This window comes from Syngnathus floridae, chromosome 8 (genome assembly GCF_059516105.1).
Source record: "Syngnathus floridae isolate MCC-2025c chromosome 8, RoL_Sflo_1.0, whole genome shotgun sequence".
Lineage (NCBI taxonomy): Eukaryota > Metazoa > Chordata > Actinopteri > Syngnathiformes > Syngnathidae > Syngnathus > Syngnathus floridae.
Window position 1 is genome coordinate 4,893,384 of NC_142420.1, and position 21,444 is coordinate 4,914,827.

The 21,444-nt window shown below is 40.1% G+C and overlaps 1 pseudogene; it reads right to left on the reverse strand.

Moving 5' to 3' along the window:
• Nucleotides 1-773: 773 nt before the first annotated feature.
• LOC148394091 (5S ribosomal RNA) lies at nucleotides 774-892 on the reverse strand (annotated as a pseudogene).
• Between the last annotated feature and the right edge of the window lie 20,552 nt (nucleotides 893-21,444).

Below are 21,444 nucleotides of genomic sequence, written 5' to 3' on the forward strand. Positions count from 1 at the left end.
CTAAACATAAATGATGAACAATATGTTCAACGTAAAACTTTTACAGAGATATTCAGTTATTCAAAGAGCAAAAACTAATTAATGGCCCTGATGAAAAATGTCTATAATTGCTTATGGATGTTAAAACATGGTGACACGGTGTGTGTATGTGTGTGTGTGTACCAGTACCTGGCAGTAAGGTGAGTCACACGCACAGATAATCGCTCTGACATTCAATTCTAAAAAAACAGTGGTAACAAAATGGCTCTGGAAAACACACACAGACACACACACACCTGTGCACACAACACAGTTGGCTTTCATGAATCCAAGGTTTGAAAAGGAAACAGGAAATGAGTCTATGGGTTGAAAATCTTTTCCCACTATATATTGAGGACAGAATTTGATTTATATTAAATATTTTATTTTGTTTGTTTACACATGTCACCGTCAGAGCTGCTTGTGTGTTTGTGTTGCATGTATGCGTGTACACGTGTGCGCACTCATCAGCATGTTTAATGTCGTTTATGATGTCATAGGGCTTCCCCCTTGACTGGGGTTTGCACTTTGTATTTGACTCACTGTGGTTTCCCCAGTGTCAATGAGGGACGTTTGGTACTCAACGCGCTTCACACTGCTTCCTCATTCACCAACTGATGACATGTCATCACGAGTAACTGGGGGTTCAATGTGTTGCTCAAGGACACTTTGACATGGTCACAAGGGCTGGGGATCGAATCCCCAACCCTTGAGTTGGGGGACGGAACACTCTACCACTGAGCCATGCCGCCCCAAGCTTATAGCACCTGGTATTGCCAGGTGGTTTCCCATCTAAGTAATAACCAGGCTTGACCCTGCTTACCGTCCACGATCAAACGAGATCGGGCTTTCCCAGGGTAATATGGCCGTAAACTGAAACAAAATAAAAGAACAAACAAAAGTTTATAGTCTAGAAATTACGGTAATTTGAATTGAAAAAAGACTGAGGGCTTTTTTGTGATGGTATTCTGTTCCTACAACTCTGACATTGAGTAACGTGAATTTGTTTGAACATACCAGTATGTAGCAATAGTATTGGTTAATATTTCTATGAAAAACACTTCTAGGCCAAAATTTATTTTAATTTGTTGTCATGCAGCTTGAAGTGAGCTACTGAGCTGAAATGCAAGCAGTCAGGTCAAAAAATGCCAATATCGATCTTAGAAACTCATTTCAAAGATCGAAATCAAATGAAAAGGACATAGGAGCACCTTTAGGATGTCAAAGAATGTCCGATTCTTTGCATTGCATTCAAACATCGTCAAGAGTTTTTTAGTTTTGTAAAAAAAATTGTCCAGTTGAATTACTCACTCTTTCCTTGAAAGGTTTCCTCTCACCCTTCCGGCAACAGCTGCCGACTGTCAAGCAAAGTCGACTTTGAAGGTGCGCTATACTTCTTGCCCGGGGCAACTTTTGCAACGCTTGAAACGTCGCTTGGCTAATGGTGCAGACTTCAAGGTATCGGCGCAACGTGCACTTGAACGCGTTACACTCCAAACAAAGCCACCGATGGCCAACGCTCTCCGACAAGTTCTTGCAGAGCATTCTTCCAATGTTTTGACACGATCCCAGTCAGCTCAGCCTCATTCATACCATTCTTTTCATTCCTCCTCATGCTGCCACACTCCTTTTATTTGCATCTGTGTTCAGAAGCCTGTGCAGCATTAGTGTCCTCTACTGTCATTACATCTTTTATTTGCATTTACAACAGGCCATTTATTGGAAATTTTTGCATCTTTTATTTGCATTTACAACAGGCCTTTCGTCGGTAATTGATTTTTTTTTTTCCAGCACAATATTTGTTGTGATTCAAAAGCGACAGTCCTTTTCACCAGGTTGTCACGCCCTCGCCATTATTTGTTGATGGGTCCATGTGACAGCCGCTTCTCTTTTAAAACAATTCACTTTTACTTTTTAAATGTTCTTTTTTTTTTTTCTCTCTCTCTCCCAAAAGTGAGTGGCGGCAGAGGTGAGCCATTATGAAGATGTGTTGGCGGAGGGAGAAAATGAGTGAAAGCGGGTGAGAGTGGCTCCATAGCGCTCCATGAGTGGGCCGCTGCGCATTCTTTTTGCCTTATTCACTCGACGAGCGTGGGAGGCTAATTCGTGTTTGCATTCAGCGGGTTTACCTAAGGGGGAAATGTTTTATCACACGCCGTCTTTGAAATCGATGACTAATTGTGCGCCTTTTTTTTTTTTCGGGTCTTCTATTTCCATTTTCTCTCCATTCCCTGCACCTATTTCTCCTGCATGTTGCTGTCATAGTGTGTGATAGCTTTCCCCCCAAAATGAACAGTCAGAAATGGGGTTGCAGGCCGAGTCCATTTTGTGTCCGAGTGATTCAGTGAATCTAAAACTGTGGTGCATGCACAGCGCCCTCCAGGGCATGTGTGTAAGTGAAAATTGAATGGCGGTCTATTATAACAATCACTTTTACAAATTATGATTTTTGTTGTTTTTCTCCATTGCTGCTTGATATCATTTCTGTAAATTGTGCTATTTTCAGCAGAATGCGATAAACCAACTTACTGGATAACAATAGATTAATTGTGTGGAATCAATTATTAATTAACAATGCCTTGGAGCATTGAGGCAAGATGGAGTGCACTACCCTGCTGCAACCTGCAGAGGCACTGTTGTAAAGGTGTCAGAATTAATCGATTAATCGACAACAAATCAATTATCAAATGAATCACCTCATATTTTTACAATTGAGTAATCTTTATATGTTTTAACCAAAGATTGTCTAAATCTTTCCAAAGCTTTCAAAAATAGACGGATTCCTTTTGTCCTTCATGAAAGCAGACTGATTCATCTTTTGTGTGTAGTCAAAATAAGACCTTTGCAAAAATTTTGAAAAAAAAAAATCGAAACAGGAGCTCAGCTGAGTGGGATTTCATGTTTGTATTTTCTATGTTAAAAATATAATCCACAAAATCACATTTCTGACCTGTCCATCTGCAACACCTCCACAACTTTAAATTGATGGCTTTATAGAAATGAAATTTTGAACAATCCACAAAATAACTAAAATCAATCAACTGGATCGTTCATGTCCATCTTATTAAGAGTGCAGGAGCGGTAGCAACCCAATGAGACGTTGTACCCTTTAAAAGGCACAATGATGTACGTTTCTCTGTAATGTAAAAAAAAAAAAAAGAAAGTGTGCTCTTCCATTCTCACAATCTCTCACAGAGAAACACACAAAAGCCCAGGAGACCAGTGCCTGCGTGGCCTTGGGAACTGAGGAGAACAGAATACTCTGAGGTCCGAAGAGAGTGGGATTGAGACAGTTGGAAAAAAAAAAAGCAAAGAGAATGAAGTGCATTCTCCCGACATGAGTCACCTCTCAGTGAAAGCTTTGTAATTTAAGCCACACATGGTGAAGAAGAAAGCGAGGGAAAGATGGAGAGAGACACAGAAGGAAAAGGTTAGCCATCGCCCTCCCTCCCCCAAAATAACGATAATAACATCAATATTTAACGATAGTAGTCAATTGGGGGATTTTACCTGATCGAGATTCGTGTTCACGGTAATTGAGTTAATTTTCATAGAGTCACAGAGAAAACAGATCCACTACAAGTTCATTTACACCAAGACAATCTGTCGGCAGAGGTTTCATCCGAGGGTAATCCTGGATGCTTGGTTTAATGGTGCCGGGCCAGAACCAGCTGTGAGACAGACCAGAACGGTGCTGACAGGACAGATCCGCCTCGACATGTATGGAATACGTTCAAAAAATGTCTCACATTTCCCTAATAACTGCAAACCCTCCAGGTCTATTTTATTGCCTTGTCAAAATAAAACCATGCTTCAAAAAGGACAGCAGTTCAATACTGGTTATTAGCATTTTTTTTAATAGTGGAATCTCCGAAAGGAATTCACAAAAAGAATCATTAAGCTCCTTCACAAAACGGCCATAGCTTTTATACGCCTTTATCTTTCAGACAGAACACAGAAACTGAATATTGTCACGGCTGTGCGTGCATCCAAAACTTACACCGTCAATACGAGTATCGGGTGTGACATTAGTTTTTCGACAATTGCTTTCAACGCCACTCTTTCACGCAGGTGTTATTCCCGCCTCAGTAGGACTCCCAGGTTGACTTTGTCTCCCCACTTTCAGTTGCAGCTTTTAATACAGAAAACAAAAGTACCATGGGAAAATCACGCAGGCACTGTGAAAAGGGCTATCAGTCACATGGCACATGGCAAGTCATCACGAAAGAGAAAGTTTTAATTCCTAAACTGAGACTGACATTTTCGCTGAATTTCCTGGACAGACTATGGGAAAGAGTAATGATCATATAATAACTAAAAGATCATTTATTAAATATTTCAGACAGCAGAATTGCTCATGGAATGTTCTGAACTCCTTTTTCGATTCCTGTGACAAAATGAGCAGCAATTATTGTGCACAGAAATGAGCCAAAGGGGAGGTCAGTGTCGATGAAGCAGACTAGCATTTGCATGCTGATCATCTACACAGACTCCAGCAAAACTCCTTCCGCCATGTAGACTGCATGGAATGTAATTATATGCATAAAAAGCTATGCATAAAATTGGTGGGAACAGTGTGCTGGCCGGAAATCAATCACAGCTCTTGTTTAGAAACAACCACACAGAGAGATGTCAAATTCAGGATTTGTTTTATTTTGTTTGGATTTGCTTGGATTATACCTTCCATACCCTGTTGGCTTTTAAAAGATTTGAACAACCATTTTGAGTCACTTGAGTCACTTTCTGAGTCATGTCATGTCCCGCATCACATCTTGCCGACCCTCCAACACCAGCTATTCTAATTCACTTCAGCTAGTGTGATGACTCTGCTGCCAGCCTGCCTTTGCACACACATGCACGGAATTTTCAAAAAGAAAAGCAGCCAGCCCACTTGACAGCTGGCACCCCCCCCCCCCCCAAAAAAAAGGTCAGTAGGACCTACTTGGGTGTTTATTCTTTTGCTCTTAAGGAACAAAAACAGAGACACATGTTGTGAGTCATCGTAGTGTGTCACGATGATCCATCAAAATAAAAAACAACAATGTTCCATGTTGGCGGAAATGTTCTCATTTTTATGAGCGGTGTGTCATTTGGCCAAGGAAGCAGAAGAAAATAAATGAGAAAATAAAAATTAAAAAAGACCTAGCAGATCAAGATCTATTTCAATGACACATTAAAGGTAGGGGAATCCCAGTATACCTCCTTTAGTAATGAGAAATGAGGCAATGGGGTTTTTCCCTTTCTTTTTGTGTAAATAAATGTTCATCCAATAAATTAAAAATCTCAAATTGTGTCACTCATTGGGTAGCAAATGTTCTAACAAATGGTGCTCCAGCTGGATGGGAAGGCTTGACAGAAGCAGGCAAGCAGATAAACGCTCCAGTAAGCAACACCTTCCTAAAAGACCATGTGATAAAAATGCATGTGATATAATTGTATTCTTTGAATAAAACAAGATTTATATTCATGATAGCTCAGTTATTAATATTATCTACATCAAACTTTCAATAGTTTGATGTAGACATCACTATTTTCAAACTCAACTCGAAAAAAATATGGCTAACATGCCAGTAGCTGCTGTTGCTTCGTGCAAAGAAACACTGCGTTTGATTGTTCTCTGAGTAATTGGTGACCAAAAGTAGACTTTGATTTTAGACTAACTAAAACCAGGATAAATTCTGGCGCAGGTGGTATAACACGAATTTGGTGAATATAAACAAGCAAACTCTTCGGACTTGTGTGGTGGATGTCATCATATTTCATCCATAAATATGACAAAAGTGTGGATCATCACTCCAAATCATTGTCAATTTATTGAACAAATAATCCGAATTATCTTAAAATATATTTTTAATAGTAGCCTGTCCATTGCGGTGGACTCACTCAAAATAATGAAATATTTAGGAAATGTTAAACACTCCTCAAATATTTCATGTCTTGCAATCAGGTAGATTCGATTTATTACAGTGCTATAGAACTATTTTTCAATAACGTTTTAACATTTTTATCACCGTCATTTCCTGTGTCCTACATTAGAGAGCACGGGCTTGCCGTGTGATGTTTGCGACACAGATAAGGACAAAAGAAGCGAACCTGTGTGAGGGTTTTCCGTGCATGACCGTGTAGCACTTTATCACTTGTGTACACTTTGATAGAGTTTCACTGACAGGGCATCAAAGCCGCCCGACAACGTAATTTTGCCGCCGTGCCAGCATGGTTGCACCTCTGCCCTGTTGGACCTAAACTTGCCGATCCGCCTTTGCACTTGATTTTCCTTCCAGCAGCGTCACAATAGAAATGTCTGCTTTCCATATTTGGGATTTCCCTCACGTAGTAGTAGTACGTCACACTACATTGTTCTCGAAATTGTTGCACTTTCTTTTCTTAGCTTTGTGGATTATAGTGATGGTTTGAACCCATATTTCAACTATTTGTCTACCATTTCGTTTTTGTAGGGCCCGAGCAGCGAACGTCATAATTATGCTGTTTTGGAGGATCTGAGCCTGGGTGAAACCTCTTGAAACTTTTGCACACAAATCATCTTTTGCCTACTATCCGTTATGAAGCATTCCTGATTCTACCGTTTACCGAGATCTTAAAAAACTGGAGCTTATGCAATAGCCCAAGACCCACGAAAAAGCCTTTTGGAGCCATATACTAAACCTAACGGGAAGTCTGCCATTTTGACTGTTTATAATGTATATATAGTTATTTCATATCAAATTATTGCCCAGTTATTTTGATTATTTTAGTTATTTCAAGAAACGCGGAGAATCCACATGCTGAACTCCAATTTTTCTGCTATTTTCATTTGCGCACAGTAGAATAATACTGCCTTTGTGGGAAGGTAATCCAAAAATCCCATAGCTGATGTCACGGTGTACTTCTTTTGACAGCAAACACGTTGACATCAGATCAACAGCGCCTCTGCTCGTTGCACACAAGTAACGTACTCAATTTTGCCCGCATTGCTTCAAGACGCCATTCATCGCAATCAATTTTGCACAACCAACAAATACTCATGTAGTCATGAAACGGTATGAACATTTTATTTCATGATAAATGTGTTCACAATGATCAAAGCTGTCACTCTTGTCACATTATTGAAATTTGCTGGAAATGAGAAAATATACAATTGGCATTTCTACACTTTTTGTACTAATATGATACAGCAGCAATAAAAAGCAAATAAATCCACAAATGTCTAAATCATAAATATGTCTGCGCAAAAAACACAAATGCTATTATTACTTATTTGTGATTACTTTAAATATTAATATTACTTGAAACATTGTCACTTGAGTGAGTTACGTCATGTTATTTTGGCATGCAAATTGCTCAGTGTTACGTCAAGGTAAACACAGCCGTATCACATTTGACATGTAGTAAGTCTGTCCAAAAATTGGATACAGGTATTCAATCAAAATTAGTCGCAGCAAATCCAGCCGATGTAAAAGAGCTCATGTATAGACGTGTTGCGTGGGTATGTCACAGCGTTCGATAGATATGGCGACATTGATGAGACATTATCACTCTTGGTTTTCAGCTGATAAGACTCCAGACGACAAATGTTGTTCATTGGCAAACGTGACCCATGAGCCGGGAGCAGCGGCATTCGACGTTGGCCGTCTAATTGCCGCCATCAAAGAGAACTTTCGCAAGCCACGTGGCGTCACGCGTCACCGGCATCGACCCGAGCTTCGTGACCTCCGAAAGTACACCGAATAACGACCTGTGCGCCAATGAAAGCATGACACAGCTTTTCAGCAGGAAATTCAAATACACATCCTCCCAACTTTAAGAATAGGTAAATTAAAAGGGCTAGGGCTACATGAATGAAAAGAAAATATTCTGTTTAAACTTTATCTGTCAAAAGCCTTTCAAGGCAGGAAGACCTTGAAAGCACACAAGCATTTCAGGAGCTCTCTTTTCATCGAGACAAGGTCTCGTCGCAGTGGAGAAAAGCTGTAATAGAAAGGAGATGTTGCAGCTTTTTTTTCTTCCCTCAAACAGAAAAGTCACATACTTGTGAATAAAAGGAAACAAGGCTGCAATCATGCCTCTCTGAAAAGGCTGCCAACCTTTGCCCTTGCATATCTCTTAAAGGCAAGAGAGGGAAGAAACTCATAAAAAAAAGTATATTTTCAACCTTTGCCTTCCTTTTCACTTTATTTTCTCTCCATTCTAGTTATTAGACCCTACCTATTACTTTTTGTGTGCCAGACAACGTTCTCAAGGCCGTGTAGCCAACGTGCCATCCGTGTCAGCTATTTGAGCAAGAATTAGCGGCTAAGAGCAAGCTATTGTTTCCCACGCCGAACATTGAGAGGTTAACGTAGGCGTAGGGAGTAGTTTCGATCCATCAGGTAGGTCAGGTTTCTCTTAACGCGGCTGCATACCTGTGCTAGTGCATGTGTGGCGGCGGCGGCGACAAACTTGTGTGCGGATGCATTTGCATTCCTGCATGGAGGACACGTAAAAGAATCCACTCACTTTTCAGGATGGCCGGCGCCTCGACAGGTTTTCACAAGAATTTAGATGGAAAAAAAAAACGTTCAGCATTTTTCTTTTTTTTCCCTACATCAGCTGAACCAATGAAAACAACGTTTGCTGCCAAAGAAAATATATTGTCCGAAATCAGTTGCGGTTCTTAAATTAGATCATCAGTAAGGTTTATGCCACAGCTTCCCTTAATTCATGAAAACAAGTATCAATAATTAAAAGAACAAAAAACTAGATCATATTTATTGGAGAAATTACAGGCACCCAACGAGTGTTTTATACGACACATACAAAATTGCAGTGACAAGTGCTCATTCACACAATTCAATTGCTTCCATGCTCTAAATGGATTCCGTTTGGAAATGTAACAGAGGGAGCTGTGAACGCCGCCATGCAGCCTCCAGCTGCTATTCTTTGTGCAAGGACAGTGAAGTGCATGCGGAGCTGTTACGGAAATCATGGACCCCCCCACATCACCAATAACACCCAAACAGTCAAAAGCTTCGCTTCAAGCAATACGTCTGTAAATAAAACTGCCCAACTTAAAAAAAAAGAAATTGAGGAAACAATGGGTCTGATTGAAGAATATAACATTTCTGTTGTTGCCATAGTAACCTTGGTAACTACTTTCACTTCATGAGCGAGCCGAGTGAAAAAATAAATAAAATAAAATCTTACAGCTAGTGACAAACCACACCCCCATCACCTTGAGCCGATGTTCCCCACAGAGTCAGTCTGGGCAACAAATCTTTGCATATCATTGCAAATAAGACTTGGGTTTTATTATAAAGTATGGGCCTGCTATTTTTTTTTTTTTTGGGGCTTATTTATTGTTTTCATTTTTCTCCAATAATTAATGTCACTCATACTGCGTCTTTCAGCTTACGGTGCCAGTAAAAAATTGTGCATCGGCAATTTTTTGTGGTCGACTTCCCCCCCCCTCCAGCCCTAATTGCCGGGACTTGAGATTCCACAGCGTGGTAGTGAGAGCCCGTGAACCCAATTTTTTCCCCCTCACCTCAATTTGAAGGTAATTGAAAAAAAATCTCAAAAATCACAAATCTAAAAGAAAACATTTCTGAAATGAATTATGACACAAATCAAAGCAAAATTATCAAATGCGTCCATAAAGCAGGTGTGCAATGTGAGCAAGGCAAAAGTAGGATTTAGGAAACGAGTTTAATACCTGTCCATACAAGTCCTAAATGTTACCTTTTATTTTGAAGATATAAGCACGCACACACACACACACACCTTGTTTAATCCCTCTCATGGCGGGTGGCTGTGCAGACAGATGCTGTTTAAACATAGCGGGCCCTTGATGTGGGGTCTCCGGGGGCCGCAGTTTGTGTGTGTGTGTGTGTCTCACCCAGTTTTCTGGCCCTGGGAACAATGGTCCTTTAGAATGCAAGGTTACTGGTGCGCTGACCCCTGGCAAATAAGAGCCATGTTCTGGCATTCCAAGCCTGATTGGCACTTTGAGCCCGCAGAGAGCTCAAAGGAGACACAGGAAATGTGACCAGTGTAATTGGTTATATATTAGCGGAGCATTCTCCCCCTGTTTAAATGATGGAACATTCTTAAGTGACACTTTAGGTGGATGGGGCTGAGATTCCGCATGCTACACGGGGAAAGGGAGGTGGGGGGCAAACATGGAGGGAGGGGGGGGAGAGAAAGCAAAGAAGAGGAGGAGAAGAGAAACTCTCAGGCGTCTGAAAAATGTTGGGAAAAACATGCCTCGAATGTGACAAATGACGATTAGACGTGGAACGGTTTGAATGCGTCGTGACTCACTTGACCACATTTAATCCAGCATCAAAGAATGACGACCGCATGTGTGCTTGAAGAATTATTTGTGTTGTCATGACATACATGAATATTCTGAAATGATATACGTACATGTGGCAGTTAATGATAAACATATTGGTACAATTCTAAGGACATTAACGAGCGCTTCGTTGATTTAACATGATAGGAACTTGAGTCGAGATGTGACACTTCACAACGTTGCCTGTGCAGTTGATAAATGTCTTAAAATGGCAACAGTTTGGACTCTGGAACGGCTTAATCCAAAGGTCATTTGGAATGGGAAATTGGAGGTCAAACAGCATCGCACAATGACTCGACAGAACGAGTAATTGGTTCTATTCGCCTTTGTTTGGAAGAGAAAACATCAGGTAAGTTGGGTGAGGAGGGGTGTCGGAGGCGGTGCGGGGGTGTCATCCCTCATGCACCTTGAGTGTGCACCCCCCACGCTGTTGAATGGCTGTTGGGTCATGATACACTCGCTTCTCCCTCTGAAGTACGGTGAGTGGGAAGGATTCTGTTGTGTGGAGAGAGCCTGGGGCGGAGCAGGGGCCAAGTCGGTAGCGTGAACTCTGACCTGTGGTGCCTGCTTGCAGTTCATGAAGGCTTCATCATGGCGAGCAAGTCCAATTCTTCAGGAAGCCTTTATGTGGATTAACAAGTGTCCGTCTGGTGAAGATGTGTAGTGGGCTTGAGTTATTACGCCTCAGAGGCAGCTGAGCCAAAGCACCACTCCGCATTCCTTGTCTCCGCAGTAAGTCGCAGGACAGAATGGGGCACCGATGAATTGATCTTATCTGGGTCACCTCATCTCCATTCCAAACAAAAAGCTTGTCAGGCTAGTTTAGATAGAGATGAATTTTCTTGGCACACGCGCTCGCGCAAAATATAGAAGTTGAGCATCCGTGAAATCACTTAATTGCATTGCCGGCATGAGCAAAGTCAGCCATCTTTCTGGGCTAGAAGGAGCTCTCAAACGGGCTCTCTTCCGAGCGCATGCACGTTCCCGCGCCCTCTCCACGGGACGAGTTGGTTCCTATCCTGACTCGTTAGCCATGAGAACCGGAGAGCATTCCTTTGCATTCCACGCTGAGGTGAACATGGTGGTTTTGAGGTGAGGAGACAGGCAGATGGGTCAGAGTGTCAGACCACCCTGGATCATCTGTCTTCATTCAGGACACACTTGGAGCTTCCAGGGGCTCTGACCAGCCAGAGCCCCCCACCCCCCTGTCTTTTTTTTTTTTTTATCTTCCCGCAGTACACATAGACACGGGGATTACACAGGCATTTCTAACAAGCTCTTTGTGCGGGTCAAAGTTGACAACAGGCCTCCTCAGGAAAAGAAAAAAGGGAGAGGAGCGCTGGGGAATGCATAGGAGATAAATCTTAAACTGACACCACGGATGGCTTGTAGCCCTCATGAGCGCCATTCACAATGTCGTCCCTGAAGCCTTCTGAGAACACTTGCACAATGGAAGGCATGCGCATAACTTCAAGTCATAAAACATCATCTTCGTGGCTTGAAGGGAAACAAGGCATGTTTTATCTTGTCAAAGCATTTTTGGAAGGAAAAAAAAAAGGATATAGATAACATGGCTATCGATTTCAATTTAACTCTACTCGTACCTATCGCTCGACAGATCAGTTTGGCGAAAAATACATGACGTTTGTTATCTTTTCCACCCACTTGGGAATTACAGTGCTGATTTATTCACAGTGTATGACTAAATGATAATGATTTAAATACTGTTCAAGTAAAATGTAATATTTATTTGATAATTGATCACCAAATGATGGATGGAAGGAGAGATGGACAGACAGACAGATAGATGACAGAATATGTCTGTCTGTCTGTCAGACATATAGCTCAAATACGACAAATGAAAGATAATTATTATAAATTGCTGATGTCATATCTACTCCCCATTATCTTAAATACTTTATACCCTTGAGCTTGCCGCACCTCCTCCAAAAAATGAGGTTACTTTAGGTCAGAGTGGAATGAAAATTGTGTAATAGTGCCCTCTTTTGGTCAAGTTAATTCAACGTTGAGCAGGAATTCCAAGTTCCTGGTTTGGGCAGGAGAAAGGAGGAGACTTAAACGAGACAAAAAAAAAAAAAGTGTCAGGTTTATATGAGCAACATCAGCCAGTTAGGGAAAGTGTCAATTGACAATTGGTGGCCAGTAGATGGCAGCATTATGTTATTAACATCTGTCTACTCAATGGCCTCAGGTTCATTCTATATTGTAACATCTGCCAATGATAATGTGATGGTCAAATTACAAAAACAGTGGATCAAATTTATATAATTCAAATTTTACTGTGTTATTTTTACATTTTCAAAAGGCATAATGATTGCTACAACTATTGTATTTGTTCTGTGGCTTAAAGGGGACATAATATAGAATATTTATATTGTTTATATACGAACAGCTGTGTCTATGCGACACCGGCCCATCCATCAAGTTTGAAATTGAGCATCGGAGTAAATATTTTGTTTTCTGCTATTCCCAAGAATATGTATGGCTAAGTGCTCCCACGCATACCTCTATTCCTAGTCAACATGGTAACACAATGTTTACTTGGCATTGACCCGACATTATGTTTGGTAGGAGGGAAGATGGCGCACTCATTTGCATGAGACAAAGTCACCTATGCAAATTAGCTGATTTCAACAAGACAATAAATAGGATGGCTACAATTTTGATCCTTAGAATATTTGAATAAAGTGTGAAAGAAAACAATGCATGGTATTGTGTCTCCTTTAAATATTGGTTATTGTGCAAGACGATCAGTTTATGTGAAATCATTTAAAAATTTATCACGTGTATGAAACTGCATGAATTGATGAATTGTGCTTTGGAGGCAGCTGAGAGCAAATGAAGTGCACTACTTGATTGCAACCAGCAGAGGCAAAGTTGATTTACGGAAGAGTTCACTTTATTTATGTGAAACTTTTGAGGCATATTTTATCAACTTTTTCTTTCTTTGCTTCTAAATTGTCATGTTATTTTGTCTGCCTTTTCATCGCTGTGCCTCTGCCGCAACATCAATTTCCCTTTAAGGCACAATCAAATGTTTCTGATTGTGAAATTGTAAAACTTTTGATGAATTTCCAGTTCGTGTCCCCGACACAAAGTATTTTGTGGTGTTGGAAGCATCGCATCACTCTGCCACAATGATTAACTCCTTCAGCCTCAGTGATTCAACTCTCGCTCAGCTGGGGATCGAAAACTGCTCTACTCTGCGTTGTCAGTTCCTGGCACAAAAACAGGAAATCTGCTATTCACATTACATGTTACTGCTAAAGGAAAAAAAAACATATTAGGAGAATAGATGGATGCCTCCCTATTGTGCCATTTTGAGCATATAGAGCATGTTTTCCAGGTTCAACACTGACTGTTGATGATACAAACAGTCCGTCCAAAATTCCTTGGCTTCCTTCTAACTTTCGAACCTCTTGGAAAAATACTGTGAAAGCTGAGATAGAGCTGTTTGGACGCAAATCTGTTTCACAATAGAGAACTAGTCTTTTGCCTAAGTTTAGCTGCGTGTTTGTTTTCAACACATACAGCAACGGTGCGAGTATAGTGTGCAGTCTGTGCACGATTGTTTGTTTGTGTAGCTTTCACACGTGGGGCAGGTTTTGTTGGTTCTGCAGATTAAATTTAGCTGACGGCCGAAAAGCCGAAAAGATCCAAGGTGTTTCAATGCAGGATGCTGACATGATGCAATGACATTTCAGGTGAAGAACTGTTGGCAAATGTTCATACTATGCATTACAGTAACACACCCCCTCCCCTCCCCATAAATAAATAATAAAGAGTCAATTTTGAGATGTCTAACATTGAGAGTGATCATTTGACACACATCTATGATTCATGAGATATATATATATAGATATAGATAGATAGATAGATAGATAGATAGATAGATAGATAGATAGATAGATAGATAGATAGATAGATAGATAGATAGATAGAACCACGCACCGCCAAATGTATGACAAAAATGCAATTTTTTATCAAGACAAAATATGTCCATATTTTTGTTGAAACTTCAAATATTTTAATTTTCAAACACAACGCTTGGTCACAATAACCCCCCCCCCCCCCCCCCCCCCCCCCCACACACACACACACACATACAGCAAACAAACATTAAGTTCAAGAACTTTTTTTGCACGCTTTCCACAAAAATCAACCTAATCAAACATTTAATATCAGCTATTTTTGTTGCATTTCATTCAAATCAACACATTTAAAGGCTGGCTCACTCACCTGTGTGGTTGCAATACAGGTGATTAAAGTTGCGCCACCCTGGGCGAGTCCATCACAACGTCCGCTGGTCCAATTAAGCAACCATAGGCGTTTGCAACACGATAAAGCCTTGAATATGTCCATGTGTGTGGAGGACACACTTTTCCTGAATCTTCATGCACTTTAAACGAACTGTCAACGTTTTGGAAAATAACAATTACCGTTGTGTACTTTTGACATCGGTCTTGCAGAACCCATTCATGTCAACTCTTCTTCTCAATTTCAACCTTGGGATTGGAGGTGCCGGTCAGCAACGTCTGCCACTTTATGGTTAACATTAGTATTACATGTTTCCATGCCTCAGCAACAGTAAACATTATTTTCATAATGTTAATATACATAATACTTAACAGTCCCGTCTTTCGTAGCGATGTGTTCAGGCAGTTGTTGCTATCTGATAATATTTTACATGGACATCTTCTAATTCTATCTCTGTTGAGTAAAAGAGCAAAACAATCGCAGCAATATGTGTAATAGTTAAAAATGCATTTGAGACCTTTGCATTGCACTGTAATACAATCACTTTACATGGCCATCTGGAAGGCCCTACCCTGCAGAGACTGACAACATTGTCACCCTTATAGCGAGCTCAAATGTAAGCAATTGCTCACATGGCCATCTGTGCCATTTATGGATCAGACAAGCCACAGCGAGAAGCTTTTTCAGCCTGCTCGGCTCCATCTGTGAAGCCACAAAGCACAGGCTCTCCACTGAGGAGCACTCATGGCACTCTCATTTGCCAAACCATCTGTGTGGCTGGCTGCCTCTCTACTTCCCAATGATACAGATGTCTTGAAAAGTCTTTGCCAGCTAGAAATGTGACCTTCCTCAGTGGCCCGATCGTGCAACCCCTCAATTATGGTCATTCCGAAAGGTAGCTGCAAATAGCTGGTCATTAATTGAGGATGTTTCAAAGATGCCCTTTATGTTTTTCGACCCTAATAAAAAGTTAAAGTCTATAACAGATGTTGGGCTTAAACCTTCCTTTCCGAGACTATAAGACTACGTTGACAGTGCAGCTCAATTTGGATTTTATTTTTCAAATCCGACCTGGGCCACTTACATGTGTGGTCCGAGACTGGTTCTATCCGATGTTTTACAACCGCTGACTGAACGGCCAGGTCGCGTATATCTGACCTTGACGTCATCACGCGCCCCTTTTATATTTTGTGCATGTGTGTGTGTATGTGTGAGACACAAAAATGCACAGGCAGTCTGTTTCGGGAGGGAGAGTGAATGTTTTGATTGACCTTGACCTGCAAATTGGTTTTAGTAACAGTGTTTACTTGTTATTTGACCTTTAATTAATCTCACTGGAGACATGAAACATCAAGTGGACATCTGCGGTGTTAGTAACAGTGACGCACGTTCATTTATTCCGCGCGGCAATGGCGTGAAGTCATATATTTATCATTTAGCCTCCATGAAATGGGATCGAAAAGCCTCTTCCCCTTAATTCCCCCACAATAGTCTATTTCTACCGCTTGCCAAATCGCTCCTTCTTGCATATAAAATAACAAATAAAAATAACAAAGATAAGGCCGTGGCGCCTGGTTGCTAGACATTTACTAGTGACGTTTCTTTATTTATAGGTTCACATACCGAATTTCACCCCAAAATCCAAACTGAGCATTAAGACCTGGGGATTGGAAAATATCAATACCTGAACCCCCATTGTATTCTCAACTTCCCATAGATGACGTCATGCTCACTCCAAGAGTGAATTACAGCTGCTTGCAGTGATTTAATCCACAGTTTTGCCTCACTTGTTTCAACACAATATCCAAGTGCATATCACTCTTCTGATGATTTTTGGGTGATATTGCTTTTTCAAAATGTATTCATTAAGAGCAGTAGAATCTAAATCAAAACAACAACAACAAAATCATTTTTACTTTTAATTAAAAATATTTTCTTTGCATTCATCCAATTATGCACATTCAGTGTTTCTCTGTATCACACAGCTAGGACCACCCAGGCTGATAACTCTATGAGTGGGAACAGACAGATCCTTCACTGTCAACTCATTGCATAAGACTCGTCTGTTGACATCATCAGCGAACTCTTATTTGATTAATGGTGTGAGAAAGTTGTGCGGTGACACCGTGACTGTCCCTGTGAAATGTCAACAGAGGGACGGCCTGGACGGTCTGTGTCTCTACACGACAATGGCATTGTTGTCACAGCATCGCACTAGTCTGAGTCGGAACACTTGGGAAAGCTTATCTTGGCTCTGATTGAGATTATGTCTGTGTGGTGTGGTTCCAAAACCTAAGCAACATCAGAGGCTCCAAATCTGAAAAATAACTCACCGTGACAACAGGTACAATCTAGCTCCAGCAATCTAAAACAAACACAATAATGCTATAATTATTTATTATCATTATGATATTACTGCTATAATTTGAAATGCTTGTGAAATTTTGCCCCTCATGTACCATTAGATGAGTATTATTTTTTGACAACCAGAAAATGTTGTAAGTGCTGCTTATAAATTGGCTGCCAGCCATTCCTTGCTGGTTGAGAACTGCACTCTCACTGTTTCTAATATTTTGAACTTCTCAATTAACTAGGATGATTTCTTCATACTGATAGAAAGGTGTGACATTGCTAAATCACACTAATAATTACGGATAGTTGATGGGCAATAACTAGTGAAGCTAATTAAGCTAATTACCGGGACGTTCTAAGACCAATAGTACAAGAAAGTTGTGATGTCATCAGTCACATGCCAATGGCGACTCTTCATTGAAGCGCCTTCCGAGACTCCGGTTTGATGCTGTTTCTCCTCCTTGCATTCATGATGTACATATTTACTTCTTAATCTTGCATTAGTTTTCAAAATCTTTTTTATCTAACTAGTTGAATGGTGCTTTAGTGAAAACTACCAGAAAGTACATTTCTAAAATTAAAATAACACAACAGGAATGCGCTCTACACAGAAAACATGTGGGATGATCAAATCACTGAAAGTCGTCTTTTTTCAGCTTGGGTAGAAATTTGAGATTTTGCAGATGTTTGTAGGAGTGTATCTTCCCAGCCTTGTCTTCAAAAAAATGACCCTCCCATGCAATAAAAAGAGAAATCTCTGCACGGAGCATGAATTTTCCACAACTAATACATCTATTATGCAACTTCATCCAACCACAGAGTCTACATTTATACTTTTAATTTGATTATTACTTTTCACATTTCAATTAACAATGTCAAAGATGTAAAAATTGTATTGTTTACTCCTGTGCTTATACAACAGTTTGCATCTAAGACCACATGTGCGGCAGGAGTAAGTGGTGGAAATGTAATTCTAGTTAATCTGTTCTTTGTTATGGTCTCACACAAACACACACACACACACATACACACGTGCAGCAAGTGTTGTTGACTGTGACTCATTAAAAATCTTTTTGAGTCGAGACAACTCAGCAATGAGGCACAAGTGTTCCATGTGATCGCCAACAGTGAGAAAAAAAATCAGTCTATTTGACTTTTTAATGTTTCCCATGTGAGCTTTTCCCGATGTTTTTATAATGATAAACCAGGCTCTAGCAGACACATACAGTATATTGCTGTTTAATAGTTAACTTCTTGTATGATTCATCTAAAGCATTCTCGAAGGGGAACAGACCCAAAAGTGATACCAATTGGAATTAAACATCTGCAGGAAAAGTATTGCTCAAAACTCTAACCAAAGAGATTATGAAGCCATAATTATGCGTGACCTCAAGACTTCAGCTCAAACATCCAAAGGAGAAACTCCTTTTTGTTTTTTATTTAGCAAATTTTTTTGTTGTTGTTGTTTTTGTGATGCTACCACAGAAAAGTGACATTAATGGCAAAAAGAAAAATGAGATCATAAACATCAACAAACATCAATAGAAATAAGCCTAGAAAGTCAATCTTAATTCAGAATTCAAGATACCAGGACATGTGACTCAAATTCCAGCGAATGTCTAAAGGATTAAATCTACAAATATGTTTTTTTTCCTTTGGGTTATTTGGGTTCTTTTGTATTCCATCTTCGGATATCGGAATGTCATTTTCTTCCGCATGAAAAATATAAGAATGTCATACATAACAGAAAGTCATATATAATGTTAAAGGCAAAGTTGAGGGCTTAGAATCCAATCAGCTCCAAATGGGTCCATTTACAGGTGCCATGCGAGAACACACACGTTTGCATCGTGAAGCAACGACTGAGGGCACTTGGCGTTTTTTTTTTTTTTCCCTTCATGTGCCAGGAGGTGCATGAAGGGAATGTTGTTTTAAAGACCCACTGTGGAATGTACTAGACAAACACCATATAGACCTGCCCTCACGCTCCCCTATGCTCCCCTCACATGCTGAGCAAAAACACTGCACACATCTGTGGAATTAAATTAAAAAAACACGCATTTTCTATTTTTAAATGTAGCACCTCCATATGGACCTGAAAACATTTGTTGTAATCATGTCCATGCAACACATCAGTGAATAATTTTAATAGGTTACTTATATCCCTTTATATACTTAGAGCCCTTATACAGGTGACCTAATATTTCCTACAGTGTTAAGACCTCAGTTTGCGTAAAAGCAGCAATGCGCACATTTTACTGTGAAATGTTCACATCTTTTATAGAGGCTGACAGCTTGTAAACTGGATATGTTTGCAGACAACTTTTAAAGCTACATTAGTAACGACTTAATAGTTTGTGGACGGAAAAAGCAGCTTTCCCCAAGACCTTCATCGATTAACAGGCATCTCTTTTGGTACTGAATCGTTACACCGTTAAACATCGATCTGCTGATGTGAATTCTGCAATGGAAAAATCGCCATGGCAACAGCTTGACGGATGGATGCTGCAGCGGGGGGTATTTAGGTGTTTGATTGTTGAGCTGCAGATTAGTGAGTGCTTCAAATAAATAAATACATAAATAAATAAATAAACAAACAAACAAACAAACAAACAAACAAACAAACAAACAAACAAACAAACAAATAAATAAATAAATAAATAAATAAATAAATAAATAAATAAATAAATAAATAAATCTGTTTAATGCACTAGAATTAATTAGCATTTTCATAAAAGAAAATGTTGATTGCATAAGGGAGTCTGGCCAGTTCCTAAAGTAAATTAACCTCACTCTAAACGCTCACAAGACATTAAAAGCTTACAAGGTTGACATCAATACAAGACAGCAAACATCCTTTAAAAAATCTTTCCAAGGCTCCATTAGCATTTTCATCTGCACCCCATTACACTGTGCTGTACATCTGCCATTATCCTCCTGGAGGCCTGTTCAGGGTTGTTTTGATCACGCATTTGGATGATGAAAAATGCTGAGATTTATACGCTTTGTTTCAAGGTTAACAGTCTCGGCACTCGCTTATTTCTCAACATGGAGGTCTGCAAGTCATTATCCAATCTTCGTCGCACTGGAACTTAGAAGTGGGCCGGCTGTGTCTGTTTGTTTATACACAGTATTTGGCAATTGCACTACATTGGCCCATCAATTCATCTAATGCTACATTGCAATCATTTCAGCAACAATGACCATTAAAAATAAACAATATCCATAAAGTGACATCAACGGCAACACCCAACCCTCCGATCCCACTACCATTGACCTCCAGTTGGACATCACTCACCATCTGGAAACAAAATTCCTCCACCTTGTTTGGGCACCAGGTCACTGACTATGTTTACCTGAACTCATTTATTTGGATTAAAAGCTTGAGCCGAATGAAAATCCTTCATTTACACATCCCATTTGGAATATTCTGACCGGATCAAGCCCATTCCGATCAAGATATTATTCTGAATTAGAGGGGTACTTTATGTCTTATTTATTTATTCCACTTATTCCGTCTGTGAGGTTTGTACGTATACACGTTTATGCTATTACTGAAACATTCTTGGTCAAGAATGGAGAAAAATGGAATAAAAGGAGCCTAATTGTCTTTTTGAGTATATCCGGTATGGTCTTCGAAAACTAGAAAACAAACTTATTTTTGACTCGTAGGCTTTCCTCACCACAAGCCTTCTGTGACATTTAAAGGCTCCTTACTGAGTTGGTGAATGGCCCGCAATGGAAGTCGTTGGATTGGTTTCCACATAATCATCTTAATGGCTGAATCAGTAGGTGGACACGCTAAGAGGCTACTTAGCTGAGCAAACGCTCCTAAAGAATCTTTTCAGGCTTGTCAATGAGTACGTTGTATACAACGCAAGCTCTTGACTCACAGACTGTACCCATGCTTGAAGCTCCAAACTGAGGTCATTGCATTCTCTTAGGTTACCACTAGACGGCAAAACTTCAACACACTGTCCCTTTAAAGATAAAGCTCAAATATGATGAAATAATGTTAAAAATAATTAATTTTGTTATACATCTTATCTTCACAGGATCGCAAATAAATTAATATACCACACAAATCTTGCATTTACCTTATAGAGGACTGGCAACAAGCTGATGAGCAGACTGAGAGTTCAAAGTTCATGGTGTTTATGAAGACAGCCCCCCGCTGAACGCGCTGCATCAACAAAACAAAATAAAAACATTCAGGTCAGGATGCGACATTGTTTCTTAAATAAGATTTTTGTTTTCCCTGCAGCAGGTGTTGTCGGCATGCGATCCACCTCATTCCTGTCCACCTCACATTTGGGAAAAAAATGCCCTGGATGCCAAAAGTCAGTGGGAGTCAGTTATGAATACCACTCAACTGAGGGTCTTGACCTAGGTTTTCAGGAAGGGGGACGGTTTGGAGTGTTTCTCAGCAATGCAGCTGCTCTTATCTACCAACATCAGGAAGACCC